The sequence below is a fragment of the Acomys minous genome, assembly GCF_964271855.1.
Source record: "Acomys minous genome assembly, chromosome: 15".
In the NCBI taxonomy this organism is placed as follows: domain Eukaryota; kingdom Metazoa; phylum Chordata; class Mammalia; order Rodentia; family Muridae; genus Acomys; species Acomys minous.
The window spans coordinates 40,675,043-40,688,052 of record NC_140497.1 but is presented as its reverse complement, the minus strand read 5'-3'; the positions used below and the strand labels follow the sequence as shown (position 1 = coordinate 40,688,052).

Here is a 13,010-nt window from a genome sequence, read left to right as displayed (position 1 = left end):
AAAATTTAAAAGTTACCAATCATTTAGAAATATTTTTTTTAATCAAAACTTTTCGGAGTGTGGTGGTTTGAATAGGCACATGCGCCTCCCACCCGCATAGATTCATGTTTGAATGCTTTGCTCATAGGGAGTGGGGTTATTAGGCAGTATGGCCTTGTTGGAGGGAGTGTTTCACTATTGAGGGGGGGCTTTGTAGTCTCCTATGCTCAAGCTACATCCTGTGTGATACACAGTCCCCTACTGCTGCCTGTTGTTCAAGATGTAGAACTCTCAGCTCCTTATAGGATCCCCATGTTTGTTTGGATGCTGCCATGTTTCCTGCCATGATAATAATGGACTCAGCCTCTGAAACTGTGAGCTAGCTCCAATGAAATGTTTTCCTTTATAAGATTTACCTTCATCATGATGTCTTTTCACAGCAACTAACTAAAACCCTAACGAATACATGGAGTGTTTATATTTTAGTTAAAAACTTCACTTCCTCTTGTTTATACATTTATTTTAAGCAAAATTTATATTAATATATTTTGCAAGTTTTATATCATGGATAAATTGCTTTTTATATCAACTTTCATTTTTTGGAACATTAATTAAACACAAAGGTTGTCAAGATTAGGATTGTCATAACATGGTAAATAAAAATTGGATATGCTTTCCATTTCAATGTTTTAAGTAATTTTAAATAAGTTGTAATTATATCATCCTCCTTCCCTTTCATGCCTCCAAACCTTCTATCTATCCCCTTTTCTTCTTCAGCATATATGTATATATATGTATACACACCTTTATTAATAAATATGTGCATATATTTTATATATTGTATAACACATGTGTGTGTGAAGATTGTGTTGTAGGTGTATCAATTGTCATTGGGAAAACCATCACTAATTTAGAATTTCTGCAATGTTTTCTGTTTTTAAGAAAAAAAGCCGATCCTTTCATGAGGAGTAAGAGCTATAGCTTTCTCTGGGTAAAAGGATATGTATTAAGAATAAAGTGGTTTAAAGACATCCTAATGGGACTCTAGATGAGAGAAGCATGGGGGAATAGCAAAGTAGAAGGATCCAGAGGGTCCTAGAAACCTACAAATAGAACATTATGATAGGCAGAATTGGGCCCAGGGGTCCCGCACAAACTAAGGCACCAGCCAAGGACAATACAGGCGGTAAACCTTAAACCCCTACCCAGATCTAGCCAATGGACAGAACACTCTCCACAGTAGAGTGGAGAGTGGGATATTACTGTCTCACATACTCTGGTGCCTCACCTTTGACCATGTCCCCTGGAGGGGGAGACCTGGTGGCACTCAGAGGAAGGACAGCAGGTTACCAAGAAGAGACTTGATACCCTATGAGCATATACAGGGGGAGGTAATCCCCCTCAAGAACAGTCATAGGGGAGGGGAATAAGGGGAAAATGAGAGGGAGGGAAGAATGGGAGGATACAAGGGATGGGATAACCATTGAGATGTAACAAGAATAAATTAATAAAAAAAAAAGAAAAAAGAGAAAAAAAGATGTGTATTGGTATTTTTAAAAGATATTTTATTGAGTTCTTATGCTTCTACCTCCCTTCCAACCTTTATTCCAACCTAATCCCTTCTAACTCCTTAACACTAGGTTGAAGATTAAGGTTAGGGGAAAAGATGTGTAGACTTCTATAAGCTACTTCCTGCTGATTATGGATGTGGGGTTCCTTGGGGGAAAGTACAATCTTCATCATCAGACTATCCTGCATTCCAGTAATCCAGCAAAACAAGAATCTAGCAATAGCAGCAGGGTGAACTAACAACAGCTGGATATACTGGCAGCACCATCTGCCATAGTCCGCCTTGGGGCTCCCCATTTATACCCTCTTCAGAGGACCCAGAATTAAACTATCTACAGCTGAAAAAGATCATGCCTCTGCTAGTGCATGACGCAAGTCACAATCCTGTGTTGTGAAGCAGCTTCTTATCCCACACCTAGGATTAAAACAACAAAACATATTCACCTAACAAAACTGGGTTTTTAAAGAAACTAAACTCAGTACGGAAGTGGTATTTCTAGTGGTTATTGGGGTCATCTACTTCTTCTGTAGGGTATATGAACTCGATAGCCACAGTAACTTTGCTAGATTTTCAATTATAGCATGGATACCCTACTATTGAGCTTCCCTTAAGTACATCTGGGTACCTGAAGCATACACTTAAGATGCAAAGGCTACTGTAGCATCCTTGGGAATATGTTTTTATGCTGATCATTGCTGTGGGTCACAGGCTTTGCCTTGAGTGGGACTGTTGATTGCTTTCTCTGTTGGCAGTCCCATCAGCACCTTCAAGACTGTGATAGTTATAGCTCCAGAAGGATGCTCTGTAGTTAGTTCTCACTCAATTTGTCATATATCTGATGTGTGAGATCTCTTCAGGAAGAGTGCCTTACATTTGAGTGCTCTGTGAGGCTACCAAGAGGAACAACAACAGCCTACATTGTTTTCAAAGTCGTTCAGACTCTACTGACCAATGACTTGAAAGGAGATTTTCCATGCTTGAAGCCGAGCATTCTGTTAGGTAGTGTATGGATATTTGGAGGAGCATTATTACCCCAAATGGTCTAGAACTTTATATCAGGCATCTTTGGTGTTATTAATTTCTATTCCTTCACTGTTTCTGGCTCTCTTCTACCTCCAGATGAAATCCTCACCCAAAATTTCCAATTCTACACCTTCTGTCATCTGCGTTCCACTAATACCCTCTCTCCTAATACCCTTTATTGAACCCTCAATTCTTTTTAATTTCCTGCTTTCTATGGTTACTCCAAGTTATATAATCATGTCTAGCTAGTGCTTCAGAGCTATGATCCACAAATAAGAAAGAAGATATGGCATTCCTCTCTCTGGGTCTCTGTTACTTCACACAATACAATTTTTTCAACTTCTACCCAATTATTTGCAAAGTTTATTATTTTTTCTGTACATCAGAAAATAATTACATGGTGCCTATACACCACATTTTCTTTATCTGCTCACTAGATGAATGTCACATTGTTTCCATTTCCTACCCATTATCAATAGCACAGCACTGAACATTATTTAGAAAGTAGCTGTGGGGTAGGATGTCAAGTTCTGTGTTCATCTACTACAGATGGATTTATCTGGGTCATATGGTAGATTCCAATGAGCATCTTGAGAATTTTCGACACTGATTTTCAGAGTGGCCACCACAGTTTGCAATCAAAGAAAGAGTGAACAAAGCTTTACTTTTCCCATACCCTCACCAGAATTTGTTGTCAGGTGTTTTCTTAGTTACTGCTATCCTGACTGGTGTAAGAATAAATCTCAAAAGTTTTAAGTTGCATTTCTCTTCCTGCTGGTGATTTTAGGCATGTTCTTGGATCTTTCTTGGCTATTTTTGTTGCTGTCTCTGCAAGCTCTTCAGACTCATACCCAATTTTCAAAGTTGGATCATTAGTATCTCAACTCTATTTGTTGTTGATATATTTAGCAAAGTAATTCTTTAAAGTTGGCAAGGATTCACTCACATTTTGTGGACATCATCTTCACTTGATTTATTAACAACCTCTTATGCACAGAACCTTTGAGCTTTGTGAAGTCTCATTTATAGGTTTTTGGTCTTAATTTCTGAGAAATAGAGTCCTGTTCAAGGAGTTCTTTTCTTGTACTTATATTTTAGAGACTACTGCTTCTGGGTTCTTCTACAAGGGTCAATATTTTAAGGTTTACATTGAGGTCTTTTGATAAATTTGGAAAATATTCTTATGTAAGGTGGTTGATATAGGGCTAATTCTTTTCTTATTTTGTGGAGTTGCATTTAAGGCCTTAGCCAATTTATGTTATTTCTTAGCTGTGTTCATGCTTCTCCATTTACCTTTTATACTGACAGGCTCTTGTTAAATCACTAGGTTATTCTCAAATGTACTTTGTAGTTTATTCAGCCCCAAACTAGAACTGTTTCTTCCATAGCCTTCTTTATAGTTGAGATTAGTGGTCTATGCCACCAGGATAAGCTTCACATTTTCAGTATTTATTCGTCTTTTAATACTATAGTTATATTTTTATGTAGGTCTTCATTACAGAATTGTCTTTCAATTGTAATGCCTTTCCCTTTTAAAGTAGATTACAGCAATTTCATTATTATCTTCATATCCATGTTTGTTGAATCGCTCAACCAAAAATCATTTATATGTATACTAAAACTGAATCAAAATAATTTAATTAGGAGTAAATTTATGTTTATATAGTACTGAATATAACCACCAAAATTTCATTGACTTTCAAAGATACTTGTAAACTCTGAAAAATTCTTTGTCATAATATTTCAAAAAGTTTTTTATATTATATTGATTATTACTGATGTTAATGGAATCTTTGAAAATATGATTAAGAACCTAAATTATTAACTTCTGTTTATTGATTTGTACCTACAAATCTTACAGTGTGTGTGATATTAATAGATTAGTAGATGATTTGTTTGTGTGTTTCAGATAAAAAGTTATTTTAATATAATTAGTATATAATTTGATCCTCTCAGTTATATATCATTTTAGTATTTTAAGTAAAAATTACAAAATAATACAATGTGAAATAATTAGTTGTGACCATATAATTTATCCTTCATTTTAATAAGAATGTACTCACTGTTAAATTCTTAATTATGTTTTTGTTCATGAAATTATTCTTGTCTTATTAGGCTCAATGATCTGTAAATTTCTGTAAAATATCAGGCTTTGTCAATATGATTTTAGTGGTTTGAAGAATTAAATGAATGTTACCTATTCATTTCACAGTTTTTAATATATTCACATTAATATTTATCTGTAATTGGCTTTTAGAATGATGTCTTTCAGGATTTCTGGATTGTTTAATGTAAGTAGATTATTTAGAGTATTTTCTTTCATTAATTATATTGAAATCATTTCAATGGCTAGACAATCATAAGTGTTCTGAATATTTGTTATATTTGGGGTACCATAGAATAATTAAGTATAAGTATTGAGCTTTTCCCTATGTATTTTAAGCTCTCTTAGATTCTATTTTATATTTTTTATGTTCATTTTCAGTAATTATTCTAATAAGACAGATCAAAGTTTTCTTAAATACTTCCACTTTTCTTTCTTTTTAAAATTATGATTTATTCAGATTACATCCCAATTCTTATTCCCTCACTTGTATCTTCAAGTTCTCATCTTCCCTCTCTTGCTTGATTCCCCTCCCCAAGACCTCTGACAGGTCCTCAACTGTATGACAACAGCCTATCAGATCTCATCCAGATAGCCTGCATTCCCTTCCTCTGTGTGCCACCAGGCCTCCTTACTAAGTGGAATTGATCAAATTGAGGGCAACAGAGTTCATGGCAGAGTTAGTTCTTGCTTCCTCCACAACCTTGGAGAACGAGCTGCTCATTTGCTAGATCTGAAGAGGGAGTCTGAGTTTATTGCACACATTGTCCTTGCTTGGCAACAACAGTTTGTGAGGCCACCCTGTGTCCAGATTCCCAGCCTTGATGGTCTCCTTGTGGACATCCTGAACTGACAGGGTATTTCCATTACCCCATATAGGCTTTGAAAGTTTTCAAACTTACTTTATTTGGTGTTCTTTAATATACCCCCCCTTCCAACCCATCTGCGCTAGATAGGAGAGAAAAGAGGTTAATAGGAACAGGAGAAATGGACTATTTTTAAACTCAGTTCCTTGGAGTGATTCCACTGACATAATTGGCAGAATTCCAATAGACCAATTAAATGGCAAACCAGCAATTCAGTGAAGGTAAATGCAGCTACAGCCACTTGGACCCCGAGCAGCAGCCAGAGCCCTGAGCAATAGCTAGAATCCAGCATTCGCTGGAGAGGATCTCTCTAGGAGCATCTTGAAGTGGAGTAATGAACAGCCAAGAACAAAAAGCCCCATCTCTGGATTTGACTATATATATATTCTCAGAGTCCATACTAGGATGCTTATCAGATGACAAAGACCTTGCCCCGACAAGAGGCAGTTCCTCTTCCAGTGGACAAATATCCCCTGTTCTCTCACAAGTCTGTTTTTAGTGGAAAAACACTGCATATCCTTACACAAGTCTGTTTCACATCCCACATTTGGGTCAAAAGAAAACCATCGTTATATTTACTACACCCCCATTCTTCCATACCACTCTCCCCAGGAGTACAAGAGAGATTCCCAGCATCTGTCCCAATACCCCACTTAGTGGAGACTCTCAGAGGACATCTATGTTGAGCCAATATCCACTTATAAGCGAGTGTATATCATGTGTGTTTTCTGGGTCTGAGCTACTTCACTCAAGATGATCATTCCTAGTTCTATCCATGTGCTTGAAATTTTCAAGATTTCATTGTTTTTAATAGCTGAGTAGTATCCTATTATGTAAATGTACCACAGTTTCTCTATCCATTCTACAGTTGAGGAATATCTAGGTGGTTCCAGATTCTGGAAATAATGAATGAGGCTGCTATGGACATAGTTGAGCAAATGTCCTTGTTGTATGGTGGAAAATCTTTCAAGTATATGCCCAGGAGTGGTATTGGTGGGTCTTGAGGTAACACTATTTCCAATTTTCTGAGAGAGCACGAGATTGATTTCCAAAGTGGGTGTACAAGTTTACATTCCCACCAGTAATGGAGAACTGCTCCCCTTTCTCCACATCCTCACCAACATATGCCATCACTTGAGGTTTTGATCCATCAATTCTAATGAGTGTAAAATGGGGGGAAAAATAAGAGGATCCATGTCAGAAAGAGGAAGTCAAACTATTGTTATTTTCAGATTATATGATAGTATATGTAAGTGACCCCCCAGTTCTACCAGAGAACTCTCAAAGCTGAAAAACATTTTCAGCAAAGTGGCTTGATAGAAAATCAACTCAAAAAAGTCAGTATCTCTCCTGTATACAAATGACATTGGACTGAGAAAGAAGTTAGGGGAACTATACTCTTCATAATGGCCACAAATAATAAAAAATACCTTGGTATAAATCTAAGCAAGCTAGTGGAAGATTTACATGAAATCATATCAATTCTCTGAAGAAGGGAATTGAAAAGAGTATCAGAAGATGGAAAGATGTTCCAGGCTCATGGATTGGGGAAGTCAGCATACTAAAAATGTCCATCTTACCAAAAGCAATTTATAGATTCAATGTAATCTCTATCAAAATACCTACAACATTTTCTACAGACCTCAAAAGATCAATTCTCAACTTCATGTGGAAAAATTGAAAAACCCAGAATAGCTAAAGCACTCCTGTATAATAAAAGATCTTCTGGAGGAATCTCCATCCCTGATATCAAGCGGTACTACAGAGCAACAGTAATTAAAATGGCATGGTACTAGCATAGAAATAGGCTAGTTGATCAATGGAATGGAATCAAAGATGCAGAAATAAATCTACATACCAATGGACACTTGATTTTTGACAAAGAAGCCAAATCTGTACCATGGAAAAAAGATAGCATCTTCAACATGTGTTGCTGGTCTAACTGGATGTCTATATGTAGAAAAATGCATGTAGATCCATATTTATCACCCTGCACAAAACTCAAATCCAAGTGGATTAAAGAACTCAACATAAAACCTCACACACTAAATCTACTAGAAGAAAAAGTGGGTAAGCCTTGAACTCATTGGCACAGGAGACAACTTCCTAAACTGAACACCAATAGCTTAGGCTTTAAGATAAAAAATTATTAAATAGGACCTCAAGAAATTGAAAAGCTTTTGTAAAGCAAAGAACACTGTCAACAGAACAAAATGACAACCTACAGACTGGGAAAAGATCTTCTTCAACTCTAAATCTGACAAAGGGCTAATATCCAAAAATGTATAAAGAACTTAAGAAATTAAACACCTCTAAACCAAATAACCCAATTAAGAAATGAGATTCAGAGCAAAAGAGAGAAAACTCAACAAAGGAATATGGAAAGGCTGAGAAGCACACAAAAAATTCCCAATCAATGCTTCCACTTCTCATTGGAATACCTGTTTTTAAAATTCTATTGAAAAAATATGAGTGGAAGATATTTACAAAATAAGTTTTAAACAAGTAACTAGCTTGATTATGGCCAGGGAAACAAATTGATAAGTTGGACCTATGGAAAGAGTATATCCTCAGTATTATTTTTCTTCATATGAATAGAGAAGAACGAAATAGTTTTTTACAATTTGATAGCCACAGTTCATATCTAGACTATTTCTTTGCTGAATTAGCTTTACATCTGCTCCATATATGTGTAGGAGGGATTGTAGTGCATCTACTGAGAAGGCATTGATTCCTCTTAGTAGCAAGGTCGTGGATAATGACTTTCTGAGCCCTTTCTACATCTTACCTTTATCTCAGATTCATTTTTCTCGAATGGTTTTTGTGATCTGTAAATTCACTACTTTCCTGAAGCTAAGCTATCTTCTTCAGTATGTAAAATTTACAAGTAGGTAGCTAAATGTGCTATCATATATTCTAAATTTGCTGTAATATGATTTATCCTTTGGAGGCATACATAACATCTCACTTCAGTCCTCATTGCTAGCAGTTGTTTAGTATTTAAGTGTATCATTGGTCATTTCAGCTGCAACTTTGCAACAATATATGTATTGGTGAAATAGTTTGCAATGAATACTGGAAAACCCAGTATTATGCAGGTGTTGACCTAGTCTGGTATATTAAAATGGGGAGGGTGTTCCAGAGAGACTGTTGCATCTATTAAAAATTACAGAAGCATAACTTCACTTATAAATGCTTAAAATAAAATGCAAAATATAGTAATATACCTGAAACATTTCCTGTTTAAATTTAATCATAGCATGACCCAAGAAAGAAATGATAAAAATTGAGAGTCAGCTTAGCAGAAAAAAATAGAATTCTGATAATTATAACTGTCAGATAATAGAACTGGTTTCTTTTTGACATAGTGATTTCTCTATTACTAAAATATTTCATCAAAAATTGGATGACCACCTGCCAGAAGTAAGATTCATGCATGAGGAACTATTCCCAATGTCCCTTTACTAATTTATTGTTAAGACTTCAAATTTTAAGTTATAGAATGCTAAAGAAAAATGTACTTCATTGTTGTAGGTATCAAGACTCAAGATTTAACATTATTCGCTGAATTATTTTGTAAAGGAACAGGATAAGGTTGCATTTTATTGTAGTCTATCTGTATGCTCATATCACATGTGTGATTTTTATCACTATAAAGTTTATTCATCTTTACATTTTGTACTTAGTGACCTAAAGTTTGTTTCTGGTAGATGGGAAATGGTAATATTCAGTGAATGAGATGTAAATTATTTCTCCAGGTTAGTAAGAATTTTAATGTAAAAATCAAGGCCAAATAGGCAGCTTTATTTGTGCCTCAAAAATTTCAACTATGAAGTCTTCAAATAGGTTGGACTGCGGTCCCTTTATTATCTACCCTATGTTAATTGAGTATCTATCATGAGGTAGCAATCTTTTATTATGAAGGCAACAGTGAATGGATCCTTGTAGAAAAATCTCTTCTAAGCAGCTTCTATACTGGCTGAGGAGATAAGACTGATATTAAATGAATACACTGATGTAACAAATCTGCTCTCATAAATGCTTATGGATAATACAATGCAAAGGGAACATTGAGGCACACTACTGTGGTAAGCATTCTATCTACAAAAGCATACAACCTATTCCTGTAATGTATTCATTTCTCCAATGATGAGGAAAATATTGAAAGTTCCTTATGTTATTAAAAAATGCAGTGATAGAGAACATGTTAAATACCCCTGAATCCTTTTATGGTTAGCTGCCCAGCAAGTAAGAGCACATTGGAAAGATCTGAGAACAGAGCAGCTCGGAGAGGCAAGTCTCTGAGGCATAACATGCTCTGATAAAGCACAGTCCTTCATTTGGATGACATGTAAAGTCTTATGAAGTCAGCAGAGAGGATGTAACATCTCAGTCGAATCAGTTGATTCTATTTCAAATGTTTTCCTTTTCCTTTTAGTATTTATTTACTTACTTATCTGTGTGTACGTGTGTGCATGTGTGTGTGCGTGTGTGTGGGTGCGTGCATGAGTGTGAGTGTGTGTGTGTGTGTGTGTGTGTGTGTGAAAGCCTGTGTGGATAAGAAGGCAACTTGCAGGAGTTGGACCTTCTATCCATTGTGACCCCTAGGGGTTAAATTTAGGTCTGTTGCAAGGGCCTTTAACTGCTAAACTACCTTGCTGCTGAAGACATTAGTTTTATAAAGTGTTTCTTGGATGTATTGCAGAAGGGTAAAAGCATTACTTCAGATTCTTTAGACTAACAACACAGCACATCAGACTAACAATGAATGACATCTGGACCACAACACGACTACAAGAGAAAGGAAAAGGAGGAAAGAAGAGACAACTCTAACACATAGGTGAAATAACAGTTTCCATAAGTATTCATGTCAATATGGAAATATATTCTTCTCAGTTGAGAGGTATGTTGTTAATTAAAGTTGTGCTTCTTCTAATATAACATCACAGAATAAAGAAATATCTGGGCATTAAAATACTATGGGTACCATACGTGAAGAGCTGTGTTAGAGGGGGAGAGAAAATAGAATATGATGGATTATTCAAAGAGCCATGGACCTTAGAATATATGCTATGCTTAATGGTTAGTTATTTACTTTGTCAAAAAGGCATTGCAACATTTTAAATAACTATATTTGTTATTGATTGTTCTGCTTGAAGCCAAGTACTGAAAGTTGATGAGATAATGTATTTTGGTACAGAGATAAATTGGATTTTTTTTCATTATAAAATGTGATGAATGTTGGCTGTACAACAAACATATTCTCTAGATAATACACATCAAAAACAACCAATACTTTGACACTGTTTTAAAATATTTTCCTGTAAAAAAAACTTTTGAAGAGACAAACATTAGCTAATGAAAACATTACAATTCATTTTGGTTTTGAAATACTACTACTACTCGTCACCCAAACATACTCATGACCTTATCTGTTTCTTTGACATAGACTGTCTAACACAGCCGGCAAAGATCTTGTAACCACATGATCATTCGAGGCTTTAGCGTTGAGTTTCTGGCCCATGTAAGTGTTTGGAAAGCTGATCTTGGAAATGATAGAAAATATCTTAGAGAACCTTGGAGGAAACTTAAGTCCTAAGCCAACAGAAACAGCTGCACAGTCCCTGGCGAGAGAGGAGTGAAAAAATCAATAATTTACTTGACAGGTAATCAAGATATTCTCTTTTCTGAACACCTCCATAGTGGCCTAGGAAGATGGCTCAGTTAACACACTGGCCACACAAGTATGAAGACTTGAGCTCAAATCTCACCTTCAACATTTTATAAGAAGACAGGCCTTACTACACAGGCTTGTAATCACAGCATCGTGTGTGAATGAGGAAGGGGAAACTGAAATTCATCTAGAGCTATGTAGCCACCAGTCTAGCTAAAGCATTGAGCTCAAAAAGAGAAACTACTTCAAAAACCAATGTGGGAATTCACTGAGAAAATCACCTGATGGCAACTTCTGGACTCCACATTCAACACACACACACACACACACACACACACACACACACACACACACACACACGTTATTCAAGTCTTAAAATAACTATTTCTTATTCACTCTTTTGAGAGAGGTCTAAGTGTAACGTTATAATGACATATAGCTCCAGTGTATTTTTTCCATTTGTTATTTACATTTATTTTTAAAATTTATTTACTTTACATCCCAATCTTACCTCCCTTTTGGTCCCAGTCTCCCTTCTTCACCACATCCCCCTTCCCTAGTCCTTAGTAAGGGGGATCTCCCTCCCCTAACAACTGAGCCAGCCTATCAAGTCTCATCAGGACATCCTTAGCCCTCTTCCCTTGTGGCCCTGCAAGGCTACCCCACAAGAGCAAAGTAATAGAAGAGCAGGCTACTGAGTCCATGTCCCAGACAGCCCCCCATTCCCCTTACTAAGAGATCCATCTGAGCAGGGGGCTTAGATCTTTTCCATGAATAGTCCTTGGTTGGTGTATCAGTTTCTGCTGGCACCCCTGGGCCAAGATTTTTTGGCTCTCATCCCTTTTTGGTCCTTCTATCTCCCCCCGCCCCATTCTTTCACAAGATTCCATGTGCTCTGCTCAAAGTTTGGCTGTGAGTCAGAAACTAGAAACAACTCAAATATCCCTCAACTGAAGACAGGATAAAGAAACAGTGGTATATCTATGCAAGGGAATACTATTCAGCTCTTAAAAGAAAGGGCATCATAAATTTTACAAGCAAATGGATGGAGCTGGAAAGATCACCCTGAGTGAGGTAAACCAGACCTAGAAAGACAGACAGGGTATATACTCACTTTTAAGTGAGCATTAGCAATATAATGCAGGAAAACCATACTACTATCCACAGACCTAAAGAAGCTAAGTAACAAGGAGGACCCTAGGGAGGATGCTTAATTCTTGTTCAGAAAAGCAAATAGAGTAGACACTGGAAGTGGTTGATGAGAGTGAACAGAGCAGGAGCCTACCTTAGATGTCCTCTGAAAGACTCCACACAGCAGGGGATGGGAGCAGTGTGATTCTTTTGTGTTCCCTTTGAAGCATATGCTTCAGTTAGTTGAAAAAAGTTGAAGTATAAGATAAGTAGTAATGTTCAGTAAGGACAAGTTGTTTCTTAGCCAATTTCCAATTTTAATTGATTGATAACTTATATGATGATCTATATTATTCTGTCCCATATATTCATTGCATATTAATAATGAAGCATGCTATATAATTGCACACACATAGTGTACTTGATGTCATGTAATATATGTCACAGTTTGAGTAAATGCTAAGACACAGAACAATGTCTAATTATTACTGAATAGTTATGTAGGACATAGGTATATTGTTATTGAGAAGAACAATTTAAAAATTTTAAATGAGTCATAGAAATTATTTGGTGTCTTTAGGTAATAAATAATAAATGATTGATGGATATCAATCTTCTGAGAGACAGAAACAGTTTACCATTATCTCCCCTGAGACTAGGTAT

The 13,010-nt window shown here is 36.2% G+C and overlaps 1 long non-coding RNA gene across 1 annotated transcript in view; it reads right to left on the bottom strand.

Annotated features, from left to right (window-relative positions):
• Positions 1 to 13,010, bottom strand: part of LOC311584946 — a 744,261-nt gene that overhangs the window by 101,112 nt on the left and 630,139 nt on the right. The gene's annotated exons all lie outside the window — the stretch shown is intronic.